At 47.9% G+C, this 26,626-nt stretch overlaps 1 non-coding gene across 1 annotated transcript; it reads left to right on the top strand.

Annotated features, from left to right (window-relative positions):
* Positions 1–15,504: 15,504 nt before the first annotated feature.
* On the top strand, positions 15,505–15,567 carry LOC132212881 (U7 small nuclear RNA). Its single transcript, XR_009447821.1, has one exon. It is a non-coding gene; the product is annotated as a U7 small nuclear RNA (small nuclear RNA).
* The last annotated feature ends 11,059 nt before the right edge of the window (positions 15,568–26,626 follow it).

Here is a 26,626-nt window from a genome sequence, read left to right as displayed (position 1 = left end):
GATTGTTCTAAAACCCCCTCTGACAGTGAGTCTCCTTCCATGGCTTTCCCGCTGTCCAGAGATAATCCAACCCCCCCCCCCCCAACCCCCGCCCTGCATTCAGGCCCTGCAGGCCCTGGCCCCTGGCTCTAGCCATCCCTTCACAACACTCCATCCATCCGACTTCTCTGTGTGCTCCTGTGCCTTCCCAACCTGTCCACTCACTAAAACCCTCCTGAACTGCTCTGATGCCTCCTCCTCGGGGAAGCCATCCCCATGCTTCCATCATCTTCTACAGTCAGTGGTCCGATCCCAGAGACCAAGCTGCATACACCCTTGTCTCCCCCGGTTTCAGTTCTCCGGTCTGAGGCACATCTGAGTCCGTAAGACTGGGGTTGGGCGGACTGACTCTGGTGCCCTGACTGCACAGGAAGGCAAAGGGCTTGGCACACCTGAGCCCAGGAAGCTCCGGCAGGCGATCACATGCTCCTTCTCACCTTCTCCTTCCTCACCCAGTCCTCAAGTTTCACCGAGAATAAAAGGGAAGGTGGCCTCAACCCAAGCCCTCCTGCAGAGTTAACCCCACGGGCGCCGAGGATTCCTGGGTTTGGCAGGAGAACTGTGAGTTTTAGAGGCCAAACCCGCTCTTGCTCCCCAGCCATTTCACAGTTGAGTAGACCATAGCCCAGAGAGGGTGGGTGGCAAAAGCAGGGTCACACAGCAAGGACTCTGGGGGTGGGGTGGGAGAAGGCAGCTCCATCTCAGGTCTCCACCCTTCTTTGTCCCCAGCTCGCAAGAGGAGTGGATGGAATGTTGGAGGGAAGCATGCCAGAGGGAGTGTTCCCTTCCCAGGCCCTGGGGGAGGAAGGGCAACTCATGTGGCTTCAGAGTTTCATTCCAGCCACATTGATCCCACCTGCAGTGTCCCACCTGCTGTCTTCCCCAGCATCCCCCATGTCTTTCCGCCATCCTTTCTTCTCAAATCCTGCTGTTGACCTTGACCAGTCAGCTCAGGCGGTGGTGGGAGGCCTTCTGGTGATGGGAGGCCTGGTTAAGGAGTTTACCTGGTTAAGGAAAGTAGTCGAGCCTGGATTCCAGGCCCAGCTTGCCCTCTCTCTAGCTGTGGGACCTGGGGGTGATCATTCTCCCCTCTGAACCTCAGTTTCCTCATCTGTGAATTGGGAGATATTGAAGGGAGGAAGTAATGGAAGATAGTTCATGAAAGGGACTTCGCACAATGACCAGCGGATGGTAAACAGTCAATAAATGTCACCTCACCTCATGGCTTTTCCTGCAGAGCTGGGGAAGCGGGTGGTGGTGAAGGAGAGAGACTGAACGCTGTGTTTTTAAGGTCATTGAATTCAACATCCTCTTCTGCATCAGATTCATTTCACAGATTCTGAATTTCCTGCCGAGGTTGGGGGGGGGGGGGGCGGGAGGGGAGGAGAGTGGGGATGATGGTTTGCTATGCCCTGACTAGAGGAGGCTTTTGGGGTAAGATTGAAGGGAGACACAAGAGGGGGCCACACACACAGGTGTGGAGGACAGAAGATCACCCAGCCAACAGGACATGTTGGATGGAGGGTCAGTTGGTATGAGAAAGGGTGAGGCCTGGCCAGGAGCAGTGAGGCAGGGCAGAGGCTGGGAGGGACCTGAGCCAAGTGGCAGGGAGTGCCAGGGCCAGGAGGAAAGCTTCCCACCTCCCCACACACTTCCCGGCGATGCCTCTGATTAGCCGATCTGGCTGAGAGCACATTCCAGAAAGAAATCTCTTCATTTACTTTAGGAAAGTACCTTAATCCATTTTCCACGGTGGACTTGGGAGGAGAATTGCCTTGTGGGGGGCTAGACAGCGCCCACACCCCATCTCTGTCCTTGCCTCCCGGGGTTAATTCCTTTCCACGGCCCACTTTGGAGGAGCCCGTGTTTCCTTAACGTTCCGACTTGTTTGGATTGAAATCAGTCTCCCTAAAACCTGAGCTTGGCTCCCGTCTCCTGTGCGCCCGCCTCTGTGTGAGCACAGGCAAGTGTGCCCTTCCCAGGGTTGCTGCGTGTGCGGGTCTCCCTCTCAGGGTGTCTGGTTGTCTCTCTCTGTGGGTCTGTGCCTCTGGCCCACCGTGTCTTTGGCTCTGGCTCTGGCTCTGTCACTGCCTGGCTCTGTGTCTGGGTCTTTGCGTACTGACAAGTGAACATCTTGTGTACCTTGGAGCCCATCTCTGTGCGTACCTGCCAGCCCAGTCCCGCTCATCTTACTCCAGGGCATGCCACCTCCTTAATTTTTGGTAATGAGCTCCCTCCTCTTTGCTAACTCTTTCTCCTTGATTTTGTTTGTCTGAAAACCTGGGTGGGGCGCCCCCCCCCCCCACGCCCGGGGCAGCATGGGTGGAGTAGAGCTGGGTGGGGTGGGAAGGGGAGAGAAGAGAATACTCCGCCGGAACACAGATCTCAGTGGTCAGGGACGCCCTTGGTGCCCGATGGAGGGTCTGTGGGGTGCTGGCCCAGGCAGGGTCCTGCACCTCCTCACTGGGAGGAGGGAGCCCGTCCTGGGTGGCGTTCTGAGTTGTGGGCCAGGGAATGCTGGCAGCACAAAGGGAGGAGAGACTGAGGAGCCGGGTCCTCAGGGAGCCCGAAGGAGTTTACCTGGGACAAGTCTGAGTCCCGAGGCGGGCAGAGGAGCGGGTGTGCCTGCCCAGCATCTGGCATGGCTTCCTCAAGGATGCTGGGGCCTCAGCCTTCGGTGCCAGGTTCATTTGAGGCAAGGGAGAGGTAGGCAGTAGGAACACAGGCTCCGTCTGTCTGGGCACCTTGGCTGTCCCAGAGTGGGACACCTCCTCTTCGTGTAAAGGGGAAACTGAGGCCCAGAGTCTCGTTCAGGGTCACAGAGCAGTGCAGCAGACCTGGGACTAGAATCCAGTCTTCTGTCCCCAATCTGGCTCCTCTCAACCCCCTTTCCCAGGTGGCACTTTGCAACATCTCAGGGAGCGGGTCTTTGGGTCCAGATGACCCTTGTTCCAAACCAGTCCTTCCTAGCCTTGGACCTTAGGCATGTGGCCTCTCCGTGTCCCCCAGATCCAATCTCCAGCTGCCCTGTGCCCCAGGAGGCTAATATCTATGGGCGGTACCGCCTGGGTCTCTGGCTTCCAGTTGGGTTTGGCAGGTGGGAAGCACAGCTAGGAAATCAGAGAGCAGGGAAGGTGGGAGTGGTTGGGGGGCGGGGTGGAGAAAGGTCAAGATATCTGTGCCCTTAGCAGGGCTTAGGCTGTGTTTCAGTTACATTGCTCTCGCCGCCTCCCACTACGGGGCAGTGGCTGCTTGCTGTTAGTCCCAGGCCATCCTTTGTTGGACCCGGTGGCCCTGCCCCCACCTCTGTGAAAGTCCCTCCAGCTCTTCTCGGTGCAGCCCTCCCGGGATACACTGTTCCTGCTGGACCTGACAGTTTACCTCTCTGCTCTTACTCTCTTTATCTGTAAAATGGGGATAATACTAGTACTTACCTCATTAGGCTGCGTTAGGTGGGGATTAAGTGAGATAACATATGTATGGAACAATGCCAGGTGTGGTAGGAAGTGCTATAGAACATACAATAACAATATTAAATATTATTATTATGACGCTTCCTTTTGAGCTCCCTGTGTGGGTTGAAAGCAGTCATGTCACCAATTAGGGGTCAGAGGGTAGTATGTATGGAGTCGGGAGAGAGTCACTCCCAGGCAGGTGGAGGGCAGAAGCACAGTCCCAACCTGTGTTTGCGAATCTCGTTTCACAGCCTCTGCAGGTCTCACTGCCCTTCCACTTCAGCTCAAGAGAGGGGCAGACACCAAGGTAATGACGATAACTCTGGGAGCTTTTTCCTGCTCTCACCAACACACTGGGAGTTCCAGCAGCTCTGGGAGCAGGAAGAGGGTCTATGTTCCCATCTCGTTCCTGCGTATGGCCAAAAACTAGGAGGCCTGGGTGGGGAAAGCACTAAGGGGGACTCATGGGACAGCCAAGGTTGCCAGTGGGGTGAGGCTATGAGCGGGCTGAAAACTGACGAACCTGACCCAGGGTCCCCTCCTTTGACTGTCTTGGTCATTCCTTCAGGTCAGAGTGTGATATGATGTGGTGTGGAGAAGGGGTGAGCACTGCCTTTCTCCATCTCCAGAGCTCTCTGGGAATAAAGCCTCCCACCGGATTCAGTCACCTTGACCAGCTTCCCAGAAGCCCCTGTGAAGAGTGAAGCTTTTGCCAGGCTTCCTCACTGCGCTCAGAGCCAAGGAGGCCTGGCTGGGAGTGGCTGGGCAAGGGGAGAGAGGACTCTGGGAGCCCTGATAATCATCTGGTCATGGCCCACCGCTCGTCTCCATGGAGACACCCCCCATAGCTGAGGAGGCACCTGGAATGTCCTGCCCACCACCTTCATTCTTTCCCTCTCCGCTCAGGGTCACTGACAGGGCCTGGCCGGAAATTGGTTGCAGGAGAGGAGAAGGTGGCCTGGCCTAAGGTGGAGGCAGGCAGAGCTGTTGGCTCAGTCTGAGGGAGCTCTTTCCTGTTAGAGGTCGCCTTTAGCTGGGGGATCCCAGGTCCATGTCAGGGTTGGAGAGTGGAGATGACCCCAGCCTGGGGACAAAGTCTCCCTTTTATCAGACTGAGGGTTTACAGCTTGCATCACCTTTGGCTCTTGGAGGTGCATCTGTGCCCACATACACATGAGGGTGTGTCTGTTGTGACCGAAGGACGTATATGTACACACTCACACAAACACATTTTTTTTAAATTAAATCTTTATTGTTCAGATTATTACATTTGTTCCTCTTTTTTCCCCCTTAACTCCCCTCCACCCAGTTCCCACCCCACCCTCCTCCCTCACTCCCCACCCACTGTCCTCATCCATAGGTGTACGATTTTTGTCCAGTCTCTTCCCGCATCCCCCACACCTCTCCCCTCCCCCCAAGAATAGTCAGTCCACTCCCTTTCTATGCCCCTGATTCTATTATAATCACCAGTTCATTCTGTTCATCAGATTATTTATTCACTTGATTTTCAGATTCACTTGTTGATAGATGTGTATTTGTTGTTCATAATTTGTATCTTTACCTTTTTCTTCTTCCTCTTCTTAAAGAATACCTTTCAACATTTCATATAATACTAGTTTGGTGCTGATGAACTCCTTTAGCTTTTTCTTATCTGTGAAGCTCTTTATCTGACCTTCAATTCTGAATGATAGCTTTGCTGGATAAAGTAATCTTGGTTGTAGGTTCTTGGCATTCATCACTTTGAATATTTCTTGCCACTCCCTTCTGGCCTGCAAAGTTTCTGTTGAGAAATCAGCTGACAGTCGTATGGGTACTCCCTTGTAGGTAACTGACTTTTTTTTCTCTTGCTGCTTTTAAGATTCTCTCTTTGTCTTTTGCTCTTGGCATTTTAATTATGATTTGTCTTGGTGTGGTCCTCTTTGGATTCCTTTTGTTTGGGGTTCTCTGCGTTTCCTGGACTTGTAAGTCTATTTCTTTCACCAGGTAGGGGAAGTTTTCTGTCATTATTTCTTCAAAGAGGTTTTCAATATCATGGTCTCTCTCTTCTTCTGGCACCCCTATAATTCGGATGTTGGTATGCTTGAAGCTGTCCCAGAGGCTCCTTACACTATTTTCGTATTCTTTTTTCATTTTGCTTTTCCGGTTGGGTGTTTTTTGCTTCTTCGTATTTCAAATCTTTGACTTGATTCTTGCGATCGTCTGGTCTGCTGTTGGAAGTCTGTATAATATTCTTTATTTCAGTCAGTGTATGCTTAATTTCTAGTTGGTCCTTTATCACAACATTGAGGGTCTCACTAGATTTCTTGAGGGTCTCATTGAGTTTATCGGCGGTTTCTAGAAAATTCTTGAAAAACCTTAAAAGTGTGGTTTTGAACTCTATATCCAGTAGTTTTCTTTCCTCCATTTCTGTCATTTGTGACCTGTTTCTTTGTCTCGGCATGTTTTATGCTTCGCTGTGTCGATAGAGTGGCTTTCTGTGCTAAGTGTCCTCTAGGGCCCAGTGGCTCAGCCTCCCCAATTACCTGAGGTAGACACTCTTGGTGCACCCCCTTGTGGGCTTTGGGCACATTCTTGTTGTAGTTAAGCCTTGATTGTTGTAGATAACACTGGGAGGATTTGACCTCCAGGCCAATTGGCTGTGAGAATCAGCTGTATCTACGGTGGGAGAACTTCTGTGCTGGAGACACCCTTATGGGGCAAGACTTGCTTCAGTGGGGCTTTGGTGCCCACTGAGTCTGTCCCCTGAGTGTGTCCCTTATGGATCTGAGGAGTTGTAATTGGATGGTCTCACTCTGACCACTGGGTACACTGGCTCTTGGATCTAAGGAGGTGCTAATCTAGCCTCTTCCTGAGGCTACCCAGCAGAAGCCAGCTGTAAAGCAATGCAAGTTGCCCTGGGGCCTTGGGGCAGCTGCAGTTTGTTAAGTAATTTTCAGATTGCAAAGGGCCGGGCCTTTCATATGCAAAAGCCTCCATGCACGGCTTGGGCCGGGTGGGGTCCCAGGGGATCAACAGGGTGGGTGGAGTGAGCAGTATGGCTGCTCTCAGTCCTGCCCTCAGAGGCCCCCCACCCGGCAATCGCTGCGAGCGCCTTTGAGAGAAAGCTGCCCTCGAGTTCCGATCGATGCCAGACAGTCCCGCTTCTCCTGTATGAGTCTGGGTCCCCAAGACTTGCCCGGAACTGGAGCTCAGAGCTTGAGACTCCCTCCTGATTGAAAAAGACAATCGTGTCCTCAGCCGCCAGCCCTCTCCGCATGCACCTCTGCACCTTTGTATTTTACTTCCACACCGCACCTCCTCTGAGTCTCGGTATGCTTTTCTCTTTCCTTCTAGTTGTAGAATTTCCACTCAGCCAGCCTCCCTGTGGTTCTGGATGATGTCCGTTCTGTCTTTTAGTTGTATTTTTGAAGTGGTTGTGCGAGGCAGTAATCTCTGGTGTTTACCTATGCCACCATCTTGGTTTCCTCCTCACACAAACACATTTACACACTCACTGACACACCTGTACACACTCATGTGCTATGCACTCATACAGGCATAGTCATACTCTGACATTGTCTCACACTCATCCACACACTCAGATGCTCAAGCATGCGTAGATTCACTCATGTGCACTCATGCACTGCCACATTCCCACTCTGACACACACACCTGTCCTTACACTGACACGCACACATGGACACTCTCGGTGCTCTCACACTGAGTGCACATACACTTATCCAGCACTCACACTTGAATACACTCCTACTCCTGGGTTGCCAGGAGCCACACTTCTGTGCAATACGTCTGACAGGCTGGAAATGTGCGTGAGGGGGTAAGTGCAGAAACAGAGGATAAAGAAATGGGGGTCACAGAGGTCAGGATGTGGGGTTGGGATGCCTTTAGGTTTTGAGGTCACAACCCAGATTTCAGAGTAAGTGGTCAGGAAGCAGGAAGCTTAAAGAATGTGACTGAAAGTCCCAGTGCCTGGGCAGGGCACGTGATAGTTGTTTACAAATACTTGCTGAATGAGAGAACAGCCGAATTGAATGAAACCCCCCATTTCCAACTGGTAGCCCTGTCTCACAGAAGTTTAGCATCCTAGGCCACCAGAGAGTCAGGGCCACCTCTGAAATCAACAGGTCCACGTCCTCTCTGACATTCTACAGAGCAGGAGACTGAATCTCAAATAAGGGTGACTTGTATGAAGCTACTGGGTAAGGCAGTGGCCAGTCCAGGCTGGGGTCCCCAGTCTCAGGGTACAGATGTGCGGAGCCGATATAGGGTTAAGCCTCGGACTGACCTGTTAGCAAAATCACAAACAAGTCTCCTTCTGAGTCCTAAATAACCCAATCCGAGAGGTGGCCGCTGATTTACACGCGCTGTCATTTAAAAAATAAAAATGGGAGAATTTGCCGGAAGCCGGTCCACCCTTGCTGCTTGACACAGTCGCTGCAGGGAAGAAACATCTGCACAGCTTATGTTGCAAGGGATCTGGCGTATATGGCATATGGTTTGCTCCACCTCTTAGCGCTATGTGTTTTAAACAGGACCACCTCCCCGAGAAAGGTTGTTTCCCCAGGTTAGGGATTAACAGGACTAAGGGAGAGAATAAATCAGCAAATCCCCCTAGTGTTACAGAAATACCATGTACTACTTATGAAGAACTAGGACTAAGACGGTTGGCAATAAATTTGGGACTTGTTGGGCCCACATCCCCAGGGGTCTGCCCACCAGGGAAAGCACCAAAGCCTATACCTCTGGAGACCCACCAACACAGGGTAGTCCCAGGGAAGGCAAGCAGCGAGGCTGGGAGGACATAACCTTTACTGGGGAGGATAAACTCCTTCAGTCACTTCCTTGTAGCCTACCAGTAGAGCAGTGACCTTGGAATAGCCCTTGATTAGCCTAGACAAGATTAAAATCAACAAAACTAGATAGAGACAGGATTTTTGGCAAAGGCCAGATAAGAAACAAGGAACTGTAGAACGTTACCCAAAACATACCATGATGTGATTATAGAGGCATGCTTATAGGATCAAATGGTATAAATATAGAACAGGACAAAAAAAGAGAACCTAGCTATGATGACCAACTGAACGCTGTCTCCGTGTCATTCCTTCTTTGCCGACTCCGTCCACACCTTTGGGAATCCCTGGACCTATTGGGGCTGGACCCCAACATACAGGTTCGAAGCCCAGGGATAACTAGTCCGAGAGAAACCACAGCAGGCCTGGCTGCCGGGGATGAGCAGACAATGACCAAGCTCTGGCTGTTCCAGGATTTGGGCCCTTGCCAGAAAAGTGAGGGACGTGCAGGGATCCCTTGAGGTGTTCAGGATCCATGAGGCCAGCAGAACTCTGCACAACAGGTCCTGGAAGGGTCTCATGTGCAAAGTAGTACCTCTGGTCTTTCTGCCAGAGGGCTTGAGTGTCATTCATTTATTTGTTTATTATATAACAAATTTGTTTATTTGTTACTATTTCATCAAATATTTATTTATTTATTTTTTAAAATTAAATCTTTATTGTTCAGATTATTACATTTGTTCCTCGTTTTCCCCCCCATAACTCCCCTCCGCCCTCACTCCCTACCCACTGTCCTCATCCATAGGTGCACGATTTTTGTCCAGTCTCTTCCCGCATCTCCCACACCCCTTTCCCCCCCAAGAATAGTCAGTCCATTCCCTTTCTATGTCCTTGATTCTATTATGATCACCAGATTATTTATTCACTTGATTCTTAGATTCACTTGTTGATAGATGCATGTTTGTTGTTCATAATTTGTATCTTTACCTTTTTCTTCTTCTTCCTCTTCTTAAAGGCTACCTTTCAGCATTTCATATAATACTGGTTTGGTGGTGATGAACTCCTTTAGCTTTTCCTTATCTGTGAAGCTCTTTATCTGACCTTCAGTTCTGAATGATAGCTTTGCTGGATAAAGTAATCTTGGTTGTAGGATCTTGGTATTCATCACTTTGAATATTTCTTGCCATTCCCTTCTGGCCTGCAAAGTTTCTGTTGAGAAATCAGCTGACAGTCGTATGGGTATTCCCTTGTAGGTAACTGAGTTTCTTTCTCTTGCTGCTTTTAAGATTCTCTCTTTGTCTTTTGCTCTTGGCATTTTAATTATGATGTGTCTTGGTGTGGTCCTCTTTGGATTCCTTTTGTTTGGGGTTCTCTGTGCTTCCTGGACTTGTAAGTCTATTTCTTTCACCAGGTGGGGGCAGTTTTCTGTCATTATTTCTTCAAATAGGTTTTCAATATCATCCTCTCTCTCATCTTCTGGTACCCCTATAATTCTGATGTTGGTACGCTTGAAGCTGTCCCAGAGGCTCCTTACACTATCTTCATATTTTCGTATTCTTTTTTCATTTTGCTTTTCTGGTTGGGTGTTTTTTGCTTCTTCACATTTCAAATCTTTGCCTTGATTCTTGCGCTCCTCTGGTCTGCTGTTGGGAGTCTGTATAGTATTCGTTATTTCACTTCTTGTATGCTTAATTTCTAGTTGGTTCTTTATCATAACATCGAGGGTCTCATTAGATTTCTTGAGGATCTCACTACATTTATCAGCGGCTTCTAGACAGTTCTTAAGAGACCTTAAAAGTGTGGTTCTGAACTCAATATCCTCCATTGACAGTTTTGTCCTGTTTCTTTGTCTCCGCATTTTTTATGCTTTCTTGGTGCAACCCTTAGTGGTCTTTGTGTGCAGTCTTGTTGTAGTTAAGCCTTGATTGTTGTTGGCAATACTGGGGGTGATTTGACCTCCAGGCTAACTGGCTATGAGAGTCCGCTGTGTCTGCAGTGGGAGAGCTTCTGTGCTGGATCTCTAGGGCGGTGCTAATCTAGCGTTTGCCTGAGGCTATCTGGCAAATGGCTCTGCGCAGGGCTTGGGCGGGGCGGGTCCCCAGGGATCTACAGGGCGGGCTGGAGCGAGCAGTTATGGCTGCTCTCAGTTCTGTCCCTGGAGGTTCTGCCTCACAGAGTCCTAGCAATCGCTGCAAACCTTGGAGAGAAAGCTGCCTTCGAGTTCCGACTGAAGCCAGACAGTCCCGCTTCTCCCGTTTGAGTCCTGGTCCCTAGAGACTCACCCGGATCTGGAGCTCAGAGTCTGAAACTCCCTCCAGATTGAAAACAACAACCGCGCCCTCCGCCTCCAGCCCGCTCCGTGCACACTCCGCACCTGAGTATTTCACTTCAGCACTGCGCCTCCTCTGAGTCTGGGTATGATATTCTCTTTCCTCCTAGTTGTAGAATTTCCACTCAGCCAGGCTTCCTGTGGTTCTGGATGATGTCCGTTCCGTCGTTTAGTTGTTTTTTGAAGTGGTTGTTCGAGGCAGCAATCTCTGGCGTTAACCTATGCCGCCATCTTGGTTTCTCCCAAATATTTATTGAGGACCTATTTTATGCCAGGTTGTAGTAGGTGCCATAAATACCATGAGCAAAATATATACAGTATCAGGTAAGAAGCATCCGGATGCAAAAATTGGACTCATAGTGGCTTGGGCAACCATGGTAATTCATTGGCTCACGTAATTGACAGAGAAAAACTTCAGGTCAGGCTTGATCCAGGATCAACGTCCTTTTAGTTTCTCCTCTCTTTCCTCCAGGGTGTCAGCCTCATCCTAAGCCTGGATCATCTTGTGTTTCTCAGGCACCTGCCAGTAGCTCCAGGCTACATGATTCTGGCAGGGAAGAGGGAGAATCTCTGTCCAGCAGACACCCAGAGGTGCACTCTGATTGGACCAGCTTGGTCACATGCTGGGGCACTAGAATAGCCTGACCTGATTGGATTAGCCTAAGACTTAGGCCCTAAGTCACATGTTCTGTCTCTGGCCCCAAACAAGGTATGAGCACCAGCTGAACAAAATGGGTTCTAAGATGGAAACTGAACACTGTTAGGAAAGGGAAAACCAGAGCCTACCAAATGGTTTCTGTTTTCTTGGAATGTAAAGCCTAGTTAGTGGAGAAGACTACAATACAATCAACCAAAGGAAACTGGGACTTGGGATATTTTACCAGAAGAAAAGCATCCCCATAGGACTGGCTACATAATGTGTAGGGCCTAGTGAGAAATGAAAAGGCAGGTCTCCCGATTCAAAAACTATTTAGAGCAGTGGTTCTCAACCTTCTGGCCCTTTAAATACAGTTCCTCATGTTGTGACCCAACCATAAAATTATTTTTGTTGCTACTTCATAACTATAATGTTGCTACTGTTATGAATCGTAATGTAAATATCTGATATGCAGGATGGTCTTAGGCGACCCCTGTGAAAGGGTCGTTCAACCACCAAAGGGGTCGCGACCCACAGGTTGAGAACCGCTGATTTAGAGTTTCAAGAAAGCAACTGTATTAAGTCAAGTGCAGGGCCCTTTTAAGACCCAGCTTGCCTGCCCATAAAGCCAGCCCTGTACCTCTATATTCAGACCTGAAGGATGAGAAAGAATTAGCCAGGTGGGGTGCTCAAGGAAGAGGTAACAATTTGTACAAAAGCCCGTAGGCAGGAGATAGGGGCCCTGGGAAAGCTGGAGCTTGGAGTTCCAGCTGAGACTGGAAAGGTGGGTGGGGCCAGCTCAGGCAGGATCCTGCTTGGGAGGATCCAGGAAACCGGAGCCTCCTAGGGCTCTTGCTTGGTGGCCCCTGTGAGCCCATCCACCACCAAGTGAGGGAGGCAGAGAGGAGCCAGCTGGGGGCCAGACCCCACCTTGGATGGAGACTAGATGCACAGTGAACAGGTCAGAGAAGTGTTTTTATGTCATAGAAGGTCTTCATGTTAGCAACTAACTCTGCTGAAGGCTTTGGGAGAAGTAGGAAGCTTACTTTGCACAAACCCAACACACTCAAGTTGAATATTAGACATACCTGTTCTTTTTTTTTTTTTTAATTGATTTCAGAGAGGAAGGGAGGGGGAGAGAGAGAGAGAAACATCAATGAGGAGAGAGAATAATTGATCAGCTGCCTCCTGCACGCTCCCCACTGGGGAACAAGCCCGCAACCCAGGCATGTGCCCTTGACCGGAATCAAACCTGGGACCTTTCAGTCTGCAGGCTGATGCTCTATCCACTGAGCCAAACCAACTAGGGCCCTGTTTTGTTTTTTTAATTTAATTTTTACTTTTTAAAAAAGATATCTTTTATTGATTTTTTACAGAGAGGAAGGGAGAGGGATAGAGAGTTAGAAACATCAATGAGAGAGAAACGTTGATCAGTTGCCTCCTGCACACTCCCCACTGGGGATGTGCCTGCAACCAAGGTACATGCCCTTGACCGGAATCGAACCTGGGATCCTTCAGTCCGCAGGCCGATGCTCTATCCACTGAGCCAAACCAGTTAGGGCTTAATTTTTACTTTTTCTATCGGTATTTATCCCCTCTAGACATCCCTGTTCTTGACAATCATTTTGGCTCCTCCACAGTAGCAATTTCTCCTTGGCACCCTTTTCTTATTTAGCACTGCCATAAGAATGCCCAAACCAGTAGAGAATTTTTATAAAAATGTATTTGAGTCAAATGGAGGATATACCTAGAAGCAAGATCTCAACACTGAGATACATGCTTCTAAGTGTAACGATTTGCAGTTTCCTTTATGAATTTGTGATGGAGAACAGTAAGGAAGATTATATGAAGGTGGGAGAAAGCACAGTGAGATCCGATGACAGGATAGTTAACATGTGCTCTCTAAAGAGTGGTGACCCTTTAGGTCCAGTGGTTCTCAACCTTCTGGCCCTTTAAATACAGTTCCTCATGTTGTGACCCAACCATAAAATTATTTTCGTTGCTACTTCATAACTGTAATGTTGCTACTGTTATGAATCGTCATGTAAATATCTGATATGCAGGATGGTCTTAGGCGACCCCTGTGAAAGGGTCGTTCGACCGCCAAAGGGGTCGTGACCCACAGGTTGAGAACTGCTGCTTTAGGAGGAGGGGTCTGAAAGGGGATTTTCAAAGATGTGTTAACGGAGATGCCCAGAAACAATGGATAGGGCTCGGGTAAAGTGAGGATAAAGCTTTCACTAAAGGAGGTACAGGCCTCGGCTGGTAGCTCAGGTGGTTAGAGCGTTGCCGTCCCCGGACACGCCAAGGTCCGGGCTTTGATCCCTGGTCAGTGCACAGACAAGAATCAACCAACGAATTCATAATTAAGTGAAACAACAAATCAATGTTTCTCTCTCTCTGTCTCTCTCTTCCTTCTTCTCTTTCCCCCAAAAGAAAAAAAAAATCAATTAGTAAAAATTTTAAATTAATTAATTTAAAAAAGAAGCTATCGGCCTGGGGCGTGACTACCCACTGTAATCTGCCCAAATAGGAATTTATTTATTTATTTCAAATATATTTTTATTGATTTCAGGGAGGCAGGCAGAGGGAAAGAGAGATAGTAACATCAATGATGACAGAGAACCATTGATCGGCTGCCTCCTGCACACCCCCAACTGGGGATCGAGCCCGCAACCCAGGCATGTGCCCTGACCGGGAATTGAATTGTGACCCCCTAGTTTATAGGTCAAGGCTCAACCACTGAGCTACACTGGCCATGCCCAATTAGAAATTTATGATCAGATCACCCTGTGAGGTTACTGTTAGGTCTGATCAAATAATTGAATGGATACCTTCCCCGCTCCTCCCCTTCACTCCCCAACCCTCCTTTAGAACACTTCACAACCAGCATTCCCGTTCACTTAGACCACATTCCATTGCTAAGGCCACATTTCACTTGCTCAGACCATTATCCTTCCTCTCTGGGACTTCCCAGGATCCCAGACACACCCCGAGAATTCTCCATCCAGGAAAAGCCTGCCGAGAGTCCTTTAAAATCTCCGACTCCCCGTCCCTGGGTGCTGGCACGATTTGGGGGCTCAGCCCATCTGGCTTTCCAGATGACCTAATAAATTCATAATTCTTTACCACTTTAACCTTGTGCGTTCCTCCTTCGGCGACCCTAACAGTTACTTTCCATAGGACCCCTTTTCATTCACTGCGCTCTAGCTTCTGTTACCTCAGTAGTTTTCGTTCCCTTCTTATTGCCCCTCCTCACTTTCTCCCTCCTGATTACTCACTACAAATCATTTTGTGTTCAGCTGAGCAAAAGGCAAAAGAGTCACTAGCACAGATCCTGGGATTTCCTTTCATGGGGCCCGCTCTCCGCAGGCTTTAAAAAGCAGTTTGTCCCCCTCTGTTGCAAGGGAATAGCACTCTCTCAATGGTGATGGCCGCTTACATGTCTGTCCCCCCGTCTGAGGTTCATGGAAACATAGGTCTGCTTGTGCAAGTCAGCCCTCATATGTTGCAAGGAGCCCTGTACATGTTTGTAGGGTGACTGGATGGGATTATTCAGACTCCCCGCTGCCCCCTCACCCCCGGCTTGAAGCCCACTTCCTTTCTCTCTCCTCCCAGGAAATGGTTGTGACAAAGCCTTAGAAGGCCCAGAAACTTCTAATGGGGTCAGTTGTGGGGAAAGCTGATGGAATAAAGTCCTGACTAGGACCGCGGTGGCAAAAGGAGAGGCTAGGGTTCTTGGTGGACCTCAGATTGGGGTCGATGTGGACCCAGGAGGAGGAGGCAGAGATGATACTAAGGCTCCTGCCTGGGTCCCTGATGGGCCTGGGCACAGCCAGTGGAGGCACCCCGCCAGCCCTCCTGGCTGTGGCTGCGCCTAGAGATCGTATCTGGGGCCTGGCTGATGCTTGGGCCTGAGTCATGGAACTGGAGGCCTAGGAAACAGTTCCTGTGTTGAAACACAGGGGAGGGGGCAGGGTGGGCGTCTCTAGTTTGCCATCAGCACATCATCACCACCCACACTTCCCGTCACTCTTAAGTCACCTCCATGGTCACCGCTCGTTTCTGACCCTGTCACTCATCACCCTCACCATCATCCCTGCACCAGAACCACTGCCCCTGTCTTAAGGTGTCACTCGACCCAGTTCCCACCACCTTCTCCAGCACTGCTGTCCGCCCCTGCTCTCTGAGCCAACCCTGTCTTTTTTTTTTTTTTTTTTACTATGAGGGAAGTTTATTAAAGTTGGGGACAGTAAATACTGCTTACAGCTCCTTTTTGAATTTGTCTAGTAGGCCTTCGGTTTTTACCGGAAGGCTCTTCCTAAAACAAAACAAAACAAATCAAAACCTGGGACAGCAAAACCAGAAAGGTCTTTTATAGAAAAGCAACCGGGGCGCCTCGGCTGGGCTGCCCCAGCTCTCCGGGAAGTTAGAGAAAAGGGGGCCGTGGGAACTAGCCCGTGATGAGCTGCCGCTGCCTCTTGCTCCCCAGGTTGCAAGTCTCCTGGGGTCCCTTCAAGTCTAGGAGATGCATGTCTGTGGGGGAAAAGTGTGGGAAGAGGAGGAAAAAGGGAATGGCGGGGCTGCCCCCCAGAGGGAGTGCACCAACCCTGTTCTTTATCCACTGCCTCTACCCCCGGCCCCCCGCGCCCCCCCCCCACCCCCCCCCCCGTCACTGCCTAGTCCATTCCCATCCCCCTGTCACCACCCGTTCCAGTTTCCATCACCTCCAAGTCCTCTGGACTGTCACCTCTTTCTCCATCCCCTCTGCTAGTTAGCTCACCAGCACTGCCCATCCCTGCCTCCTCACTGTCAGTCATCAACATCCTCCTTATCTCCAGTGCCTCACCTAGGTCCTGAAATGGGCGGCCCCCTCTGGCGTAGACTTCCGGAAACGTGTGCCCACTCTCAGCCTTTGCCCCTTCCTTTCCAGCCTCTGGCATCCTGTGGGCTTCCCTACCTGGAATTGCCGTGCTCCCTGACTTGGCCCTCTGCTCTGGCCAGGGGGCTTCATTTATTAGATTGACTATTATTTCGCTTTTTAGAATTCTCTGATGTCCCCTCAGACTATTTACCTTCTCCCCACAATACACGCTCATAGCCCCCCCGTACCTTGACACATAACACTTTTGATCACCTACTTATAATCATATCATTATGTGTTTAAGGCCGTCTTGCCCACCAGACTGGGTGCTCTGGGAGGGCAGTAACTGTGTCTGTCTTGGTCACTGCCAGGTCCGCAGAGCCTAGCACAGTATCTGGCTTCTGATATGGGGTCATGAATGTCTGTTGAGTGAATAAATACTTATTTATTGAACACTTAACAGTGCCAGGCACTGTGCCAAGTGCTGTACACATATTAATTGCTCATTCCCTCTGGTATTTTTGCTGTCCATTTTCAAGGACTTTTTTGCTGATTTGGCACAAACCCTTGGAAACAAGCCAAATAACCAATGACAGAGGGTAGATTAAACACAGTACGGTTTGTCTCTTAGTTCTGAAAATCATGGTTCTGAAGAGGTAATGATTATTCTGTAATCATGGCATTAGGTGAAAAGGGCATTATGCAAACAGGCTTATGCAGAATTATTGTCAATTATGTCAACAGAGTATAATGAGTCAAAGATGAAAAGGAGTGAAAGGATTAACAGGCATTGTGTTGTTTCTGAATTGTGAGCAATCTATTTTTATTTCTTATAGTTTTCATATATTCTTTGATGGGCATTATTATTTTTTATGATAAAAGCTATGCGTTTGTATAAAAAACACACACAGAGACAAAAGTAATGTTTTATGTAAAAGTGTCAGGGTTTTATAATCCTGTATTACTTTTTGATTTACTAGATTGTAAATTCTATGAGGCAAGGCCTCTTGTCTAGCTCCCAGCACCAGGCCTGCATGAATGAGTGGTCAGTTAAATGTGGTGGTATTAATTAAATGCACCCTTTTTGCTGCATCTCTCACTACTTTTCACTTTAATTCTTCAGAGTAACCCCTCCCTGCACAAGAGGAGTATTCTGAGGGCTGCCTTGATCTACAAAACCAACCCCCGCCCCCCGGCCGCCCCCATACGTGATGGCACATTTAAGAAGTGATATGAATTTAAGAAATTCTTATCAGAAACATGAAAATGAGACTTGATTATGCACCAAGTCTGCTTTCCCTTGGTTCCTGTTTCAGAGAGGGCACCACCCCCGCCAGACACCCAGGAGGCACTTCTTCCTGCTCCAGCACGCTCACAGTCATCGTTTCTCAGCACTGCGCTCCCGGCTAGCCCCTGTGTCCGTCCCGATGCTACTTCCTCTGTTCCAGCCACCACCACCACCACCACCACCACCTCTTGCCTTCATTACTGCAGCTGCCTCCTAACCAGATTCTCTTCTCCACTCTTGCTCCTTCCACCCCAAATTCACTTTCTAAGCTACAACCACACGGAGCTTTCTAACACGCTAATCCACCCCTGCCACTCCTCTTTTTACAGCCCTTCAATGTCTCCTATCGCTCTCAGAAACAAGTACAAGACAGATCGTGATCTGTCCCAGGCTGACCTCTCTGTCTTCCCCATGTTCCTACCCCACTCCAGACACACAGAATTTCAGTGTTGGCATTTCCCAGGCTCCCTCTGGGCTTTTGCATGTATTGTCTCTTCTTCAGGGGAAAACATCCATTTTGCCCTCATTCATTTGCCTGGCTAACTACTTCTCACGTCTCAGCATGTCCCTTCCTCCAGGGAGGCTTCCTGATTGCCACTCTACCCCCCAGTTTGGTTCAGTGCCCCTCCTCTCAACTCCCATAGGTCCCTGTGCTTATTACTTCTGATATCTAATTTCTTCTTCTTTTCTTCTTCTATATTTTTATTGATTTCAGCGAGGAAGGGAGAGGGAGAGAGAGACAGAAACATCAATGATGAGAGATACTCATTGATCAGCTGCCTTCTGCACTGGGGATCGAACCTGCAACCGGGCATGTGCTCTGACTGGTAATCGAGCCATGACCTCCTGGTTCATAGGTCAAAGCTGAAGCACTGAACCATGACAGCTGGGTTCTTCTTCTTTTTTTTTTAAAGATAATTTTTATGAGTTTATTTGAGCCAAACTGAGATGACAATTGCTGAGAGGTGAAATCTCAGTGGATTAAGAAAATGCTCCATGAAATGGCAGTTTTACTATTTATTTTTAAAAAATATTTTAAAATTGAATTTTAAAATATTAAAGAAATTTAGTGTTTTTATTGTGTGTGTGTGTGTGTGTGTGTGTGTGAGAGAGAGAGAGAGAGAGAGAGAGAGAGAGAGAGAGAGAGAGAGAAACATTAATTGGCTGCTTCTCATACATCCTCCTGCCAGGGCTTTTTATTGATTTTCAGAGAGAGAGGAAGGAAGAGGGAGAGAGAGACATTGATGTGAGACCCAAACATTGATGGCTGCTAGAATCGAACCAGCAACCTGAAGTGCATGGGGTAATGCCCAACCAACTGAGCCACACGGGTCAGGGCACCACTTACTTTATGTACCAGAGTCAGAGGGGCGGCCATAGGAGCTTACATGAAATTCATTGGTGATAGATTAGGGAGGCAGGAGAAAGCAAAGCAGGAGAAAGTAAAGTGTGTGTGTGTGAATCTCTGAGATTCTCTGATATTGGATAACAATTAAACCGGAGAGATATGTATTTCTTTTATATTGGTGGGTGTAAGCTAGTTAACAGTAAATGATTAGCACAATAACAATAACAATGAGCGGTTTTGTGGTCTGTGCTCTGGTGCAGTGATTGTGTCCTGTGGGATCTGGAAAAAGGAAATTATGATAACATTCCATATGTTATTATAAATGCAAAAAGACAGTAGACAGGCTCAGTTAAGGTAAAGATTGACCTTTGTCAGAGAAGATACAGGCCTACGACAGGACTACCCACCATAACTTTCCTTTAGAAAGTTTAATTTCAGACCATCCTATATGGTTACTTTCAGTCTTTGAGTCTGCAAGCCTTGCCATGCAGGCTTCTCCTGAGTTTGTCAGGTTTAGTATGTGGCCCTTTTTTTTTTGCCCACACTTCCCCCTTTTAGTTATATGTCTTAAAAAATTTTTTAAATTGATTTCAGCAAGGAAGGGAGAGGGGGGGAGAGAGAGAAATATCAATGATGAGAGAGAATCATTAATCAGCTGCCTTCTGCATACCCCACACTGGGGATCGAGCCCACAACCCAGGCATGTGCCCTGTCCAGGGGTTGACCTCCTGGTTCATAGGTCAATGCTCAACCCCTAAGCCATGCCAACCGGGCAACATTGTAGCTTCTTATTTACTCACCAGTTTCTCTACATGCCCTCTATGGCTGGCACTGTGACTTGTTTTCCATTGCGCATCTAGTACCTATCACTTGGGAGGGCTTCCATGGCTGTTGAATGAATGAATGAAGGAGTAGTGAATGAATCAAGTACTCTTGTAGGAACTGATTAATACTTTTCTTCTTTCCTTTCTTTCTTTCTTTCTTTTTTTTAAAAAATATATTTTTTATTGCCCTAACTGGTTTGGCTCAGTGAATAGAGCGTCAGCCTGGGTTCGATTCCGGTTAAGGGCATGTATCTTGGTTGCAGGATCAATCCCCAGTAAGGGTTGTGCAGGAGGCAGCTGATCGATGTTTCTCTCTCATTGATGTTTCTAACTCTCTATCCCTCTCCCTTCCTCTCTGTAAAGTTCAATAAAATATATTTTTTAATTGATTTCAGAGAGGAAGAGGGAGAGAGAAAGGGAGAAACATCAATGATGTGAGAGAATTATTGATTGACTGCCTCCTGCATGCCCCACACTGGGGGTTGAGTCCGCAACCTGGGCGTGTGCCCTGATCGGGAATTGAACCATGACCTTCTGGTTCATAAGTTGGCGCTCAACCATTGAGCCATGCTGGCCGGGCTGATTCATACTTTTAAAGAAGCTCAGAGGTAGACATTCAGAAAAAGATGTCCTGCCGAAACCGGTTTGGCTCAGTGGATAGAGCGTCGGCCTGCGGACTGAAGGGTCCCGGGTTCGATTCTGGTCAAGGGCATGTACCTGGGTTGTGGGCACATCCCCAGTAGGAGATGTGCTGGAGGCAGCTGATCGATGTTTCTCTCTCATCGATGTTTCTAATTCTCTATCCCTCTCCCTTCCTCTCTGTAAAATTCAATAAAATTTATTTTTTAATTGATTTCAGAGAGGAAGAGGGAGAGAGAAAGGGAGAAACATCAATGATGTGAGAGAATTATTGATTGACTGCCTCCTGCATGCCCCACACTGGGGGTTGAGTCCGCAACCTGGGCGTGTGCCCTGATCGGGAATTGAACCATGACCTTCTGGTTCATAAGTTGGCGCTCAACCATTGAGCCATGCTGGCCGGGCTGATTCATACTTTTAAAGAAGCTCAGAGGTAGACATTCAGAAAAAGATGTCCTGCCGAAACCGGTTTGGCTCAGTGGATAGAGCGTCAGCCTGCGGACTGAAGGGTCCCGGGTTCGATTCTGGTCAAGGGCATGTACCTGGGTTGTGGGCACATCCTCAGTAGGAGATGTGCTGGAGGCAGCTGATCGATGTTTCTCTCTCATCGATGTTTCTAACTCTCTATCCCTCTACCTTCCTCTCTGTAAAAAATCAATAAAATATATTTAAAAAAAAAAAAAGATGTCCTAAAAGGATCCAGACATTCTCCAATGTCTTATGGACTAAGGGATAATGCGGATTTGACAGACAGAATCCGGGGGTGAGTATGTAGTTAGGAACAGTGGTGTGTGCATGTGTGTGTGTGTGTGGGGGGGGGCGGGCAGTGGCAGTGGCAATGGCCCACCTCATCTGGGGGAAGTATTTTATTCTTTAGAATTGCTGCTGATGGTGATAGCGAGAAGCAGTCTGCCTTTTAGTCAGTTTTGTTTTTAAGTTCCCGGGGTAGACTGACCCTACCCCCACCCCCATTTAGTACGCCACTGGTAAGGAACCCTCGTAACTGGCTGAGCTGGTCTGGTTTCCTCCCCTAACACTGAGCGGGGAGTGATTTCAGGGTGTCCAGCCTCCCAAAATTCTGCAGGGCAAGGCTCTCCTTCGCCAGAGCTAGACCCCATCTCTGGGCCCCTGGCACCCGCTGACTTCCTCAGGGGGACCCGCTGACTCTTCTTGCTGGTGGCTGCGCGGCAAGGAGGCCACCCTATGCAGCGATCGGAGACCACGAGTAGGACCCAGACCTGGGTCTAACTTACTCGAGGCCTTGGGCCAGCTCTCAGGGCCACACTCTCAAGTCCCTCTTGCGATCTCACTTTGCCCTGTGGATGAAAAGGGGTCACAAGCTAAACTGACCATCTCGGGGGAGCCCTGTATGGTGGCTTACAAACTCAGAGACGGAAAGTAACCACATAGGATGGCCTGACACTAAAACAGTTTGGCTCAGTGGATAGAGTGTTGGCCTGCAGACTAAAGGGTCTTGGGTTCGATTCCAGTCAAGGGCACAAGCCCAGGTTGCAGGCTCGGTCTCCAGTGGGAGGCCGGCAGGAAGCAGCCAATCAGTGATTCTCTCTCATCATGGATGTTTCTATCTCTCCCTCTACCTTCCTGTCTGAAATCAATAAAAATATTTAAAACAGCAACAACAACACACACACACACAAATACTTTTTAACTAAAAGCAGTTTATGGCAGGCAGTCACGTCCTAGGCTAGAACCTTCCCTGGCAAGTCTATCTTTACCTTCACTGAGCCTGTTTATTGTCTTTTGCATCTAGGACAACATAGCTTTGGCAAGTCGAGGTAACTTACCTTTTTCCGGACCCCTCCAAGCACAACCACCGCGCCAGAGCAGGGGCCATTAAATCCCCTGGTTGTTATTGTTATCAAGTGTTAATTATTGACTATTAACTATCCTGTACCCAACTATGTAAAAGATGTATCTCTCTCTCATTTTACTTTTTATCCAATCCCAGGGGTTTTCCCACTTTGCTTCCTCCCACCTCCCTAATCTATCACCAATGGATTTCATGTAACTCACATCTTTTCTTTTGATTGTAATGTATAAAACAAGGTGAAAAACTGCCATTCTCTGGAGCATTATCTCAATCCCTTGAGGTTTTACTTCCCGGCCACTGTCGACAGCTTGGCTCAAATAAACTCACAAAAAAATCTCGACAGGTTTGAACCTTTCTTATGTTGACAGCCCACACATTAAACTGGGGTGTTTGGTGCCTGGGGGCCTGGGGTTCGTTATGCAATTTCCCAAACCGGGGAAGGGATGTCAGTCACAGGTGCGATGCAAAGTTGCCCCCTCAAGCTTCCTCGTCCTGCTTCTTTCTCTGGTCTGAGTGAGACATTCTACCACAGGGGACTGGCTGGGCTGGGTGTGTCAGAAGGCAAGTCTGGACAGGTGGACAGTGGAGTCTGGGCCCCAGAGGGAGGGGTGTGTGTGTGTGTGTGTGTGTGTGTGTGTGTGTTGTGGAGACAGGGTAGACGAGGGTGGGTCCCAGGCAAAGGTCAGGGATGGGAGAGGTGGCTCCAACAAGCCGGCTACCCTTGCGTGGTGACAGATGCTGGGTTGGGCTAGGTCTTGGCTCTGCTGTGAAGCTGAGGAGGGGCTGGAGGGTGGAGAACAGCCCCTGGATGAGGTAACTTCTAGGACGGAAGGAAGGGAATGTCATGAAAGTAGGAGGGATTGGGGTTAGACTGCAGAAGGGGCAGGTGATGATGGACAGGGAGGATGAGGTGCCTCTCTATTTGGGCTGCTTCCCAGGAAGGAAGGAAAAGTCCCTGCCACCCAGTCCTTTACGCAAACAGTTTCATCAGAAGGAAGGGGCAATGAGCAGGATGACCTGGAGAACAAGGTAGGCTGTAACCTCCCTGTAGTCAGGATTTGGGGAATTTGCAGTTAAGGAAAAAGCCCTGGGACATCTAAGGCTGGGTCAGCCAGCTCTGAGCCCAGGACCTCAGGGAGGATCTCCTTGGTCCTCACCTACCGAAGACAAAGTGTTCCTGCCCCAGCCAGTGCGGTTCAGTCGGTTGGGCATTGCCCCATACACCACAAGGTTGCTTGTTCAGTTCCCAGTTAGGGCACATGCCCAGGTTGCGGGCTCGATTCCTGGTGGGAGGCGTGCAGGAGGCAGCCAATCGGTGTTCCTCTCACACTGATGTTTCTCTTTCTCTTTCCCTCTCCCTTCCCTTCTCTCTAAAAATTAATAATATATATAAATAACATATATATAAATTAATAACATATATAATGATATAACATATACATATATATATAAATTGTAAGTTCCTCTTGAAGTCCTGGGAGCTACGAGAGCACACAGCTGAAGGGTGAAGATGGATGGGGAGCCTGGACCTCGCTGTTGGGGTGGAGCGCTGCAGCAGGATGCAAGTACAGTAAACCCTCGATTTTGTGGACCTTCATTTAACGGACTTCGAATTTAATGGACAAAATTTCCAGTTCATATGTCATATGTGAAAATTAACACCCAGTTAATTTTAAAATGCTTTTAACCAAGATTTGCTTCTAATTAAATTAACAGGTTTTTTTTTGTTGTTGTTATTAATCCACTGTTCTTTTTAGCAAATTTTAGCAAGTAGGCCATAGCTTGGAAAAAACACTAGTAATTTTGCGGACATAAATAAATATTACATATCTACAGCTATATAGTCTACAACATCTTTAAATCCTAGTGCCTTCTCTCTGCCAGGCATTTTCTTTTTTGTTGTTAATCTTCATCCGAGGATATTTTTCCCATTGATTTTTAGAGCGAGTGGAAGGGAGGGAGGGAGGGAGAGAGAGAGAGAGAGAGAGAAACATCGATGTGAGAGACATAGTATCTGTTGCCTTCCCCACGTGCCCCAACTGGGGCCAGGGATCAAACCTGTAACCCTTAGGTCTGAGGGCCAATGCTCTAACCCAGCGGTTCTAAACCTGTGGGTGGTGACCCCTTTGGTGGTCGAACGACCCTTTCACAGGGGTTGCCTAAGACCATCCTGCATATCAGATATTTACATTACGATTCATAACAGTAACAACATGACAGTTATGAAGTAGCAACGAAACTAATTTTATGGTTGGGTCACAACATGAGGAACTGTATTTAAAGGGCCAGAAGGTTGAGAACCACTGCTCTAACCACTGAACCAAACCGACCAGGGCTGCCAGCTATTTTCTAAGGGATGCAGGAGGGGCAGGTGAGCTGGATTAGGGAGGATGCAGATGTGAACAAGACTGTTAGTCCTTGTGTTTTCTCCCTGAGGGAAAATAGGCAAGAAAATAAGTGATAGCTTATCCCCTACTGGCTCCAAAAGAGCAGCACACAGGGCTGTGGTAACGCAGAGAAGGCACCATGTCCAGCCTAGGGAAGGTCAGGGAGGACGTAACGTGGACCCTGAGCCTGGAAGGGCCAGTTGGCCTTGACCAGGGAGGCCATGGAGGACGGCGAAGGTTTTGGAGCCACCCCAACAGGCTCGCAAGAGCCAATGATTAAGTTTTTAAAATTTTGTAAGCTGTTTATTAATCACAGCCATTCAATTATATAAATGGATAATTCCATAAATTATTTTATAAAACAAAGTTAATGATCAAACTCATCACTTTCTGTCATTACAGTTTACTGTTATCTATGCTCTTGAAATTACTTACACCCTATTTAATGGAGAGCTGCTACTCATCGTTTCCCAACTCCTTGTTCAGTCATGTTAGGTTGGTAGTATGAAACCGGCCATGTGGCAGTATTTACATCATTTAAATTGACTAACATTACAAGTTAGGGCTTAATTTATTGTTTTGATTGGTTGCATGGAGCAGGGGTTGACAAACTATAGCCTGCAGGCCAAATCCAGCCTATGAGAATGGTATATATATATACAAATATATATATATATATATATAAACATTTTTAATTCATATTTTTTAGAAACAGAAGAAAGGAGGGAGGAAGTGGGAGGGGGGGGACATTGATTTGTTGTTCCACTTATTTATGCACTCATTGGTTGATTCTTGGATGTGCTCTGACTGGGGATTGAACACCCAACCTTGGTGTATTGAGACAATGCTCTAACCAAGTGAGCTACCTGGCCAGGGTGGTTTTTATATTGTTTAATAGTTGAAAAGAATAAGATTTCATGACAAGTGAAAATTATATGAAACTGAATGTTAGTGTCCACAATAAAGTTGTATTGAAACACAGCCATGTTCAGCAGATTCATTTGTTTACATATTGTCTGAAGCTGCTTTTATGCTACAATGGCAGAGCTGAGTAGTTGCAACAGAGACTGTAGGGCCTGGACAGCCTAAAGTATTTACTAGTATTTGATTCTTTATAAAAGAGTTTATTGACCCTTGATCTAGACTTAAGGAAGCGATAGAGAAAATGTTAATAATGCAGGTTAAACTTAAAAGTTTGTCATGTCTGTAGCCATTACATTGTGAACAACACAAAACCTTGAGGAAGCCCTGGCCAGTGTGGCTCAGTTGGGGCGGTGTCTTGTGTACCAAACAGTCGCCGGTTTGATTCCCGGTCAAGGCACAAAAACAAAACAAAAAGCACTTTGAGGAAACATCCTATATAATAAAACCCTAATATGCAAATTGACCAAACAACAGAATAACCAGTTGCTATGATGCACACTGACCACCAGGGGACAGACACTCAACACAGGAGCTGCCCTCGGTTGGGGCCAGCGAGTGGGTGGCGCCAGGCTGCCAGCCAAGGCGGGTGCCAGCAGGGCCCCCCCGATTGCCCCGTCCACCAGTCACCCCACAGATGGGCCCTGTTCGCTGGCCAGGCCTAGGGACCCTACCCATGCACGAATTTTGTGCACCAGGCCTCTAGTTCTTTCAATATTTGGAAATTACTATCCAATTCAGCAAAAAGGGTCACACATCACTGGTGAATGAGTGAAATTTCAAAATATGTCTTTGTTCTCTTACTTTTATCTTACTCTTTAATGTAAACAAAAATGTTGGGACTATCCTCATTAGTCAATGAAGTGAGTGAATTTCTGTGGAATCAGATAGTAATCAAACATTTATTCATGGTCTGATTTTTGTCAAATCCTGGATACATTGCAACCACAGGTTGGGTACAAACGTAAGAATTAGCAAAAATTAAAGAAATCATTTTAAAGAGCAATGGATGCTGTAGAATTACAATAAAGAGCACAAATATTTTAGTATTTATAAATACATGTTCAGTATTTGTAAATTGTGTATTTATTCTCCAGCTTTATCATCAGTAAAATTTGTAATCAACTTATGTGTATAAATGCATACCTTTTTCCCGAGACCTTGTTGTTAAGCATTTACCAGCACACCATGGACAGACCGTTCCAGGCAGAGAGCATCCAGCGGAGTCCTGGTGTTTAAGGCATCGTGAGTGGCGAGGTGTTGAGGCTGGCGTGCTG

This window comes from Myotis daubentonii, chromosome 11, assembly GCF_963259705.1.
Source record: "Myotis daubentonii chromosome 11, mMyoDau2.1, whole genome shotgun sequence".
Lineage (NCBI taxonomy): Eukaryota > Metazoa > Chordata > Mammalia > Chiroptera > Vespertilionidae > Myotis > Myotis daubentonii.
This window is presented reverse-complemented; position numbering and strand designations above follow the sequence as displayed.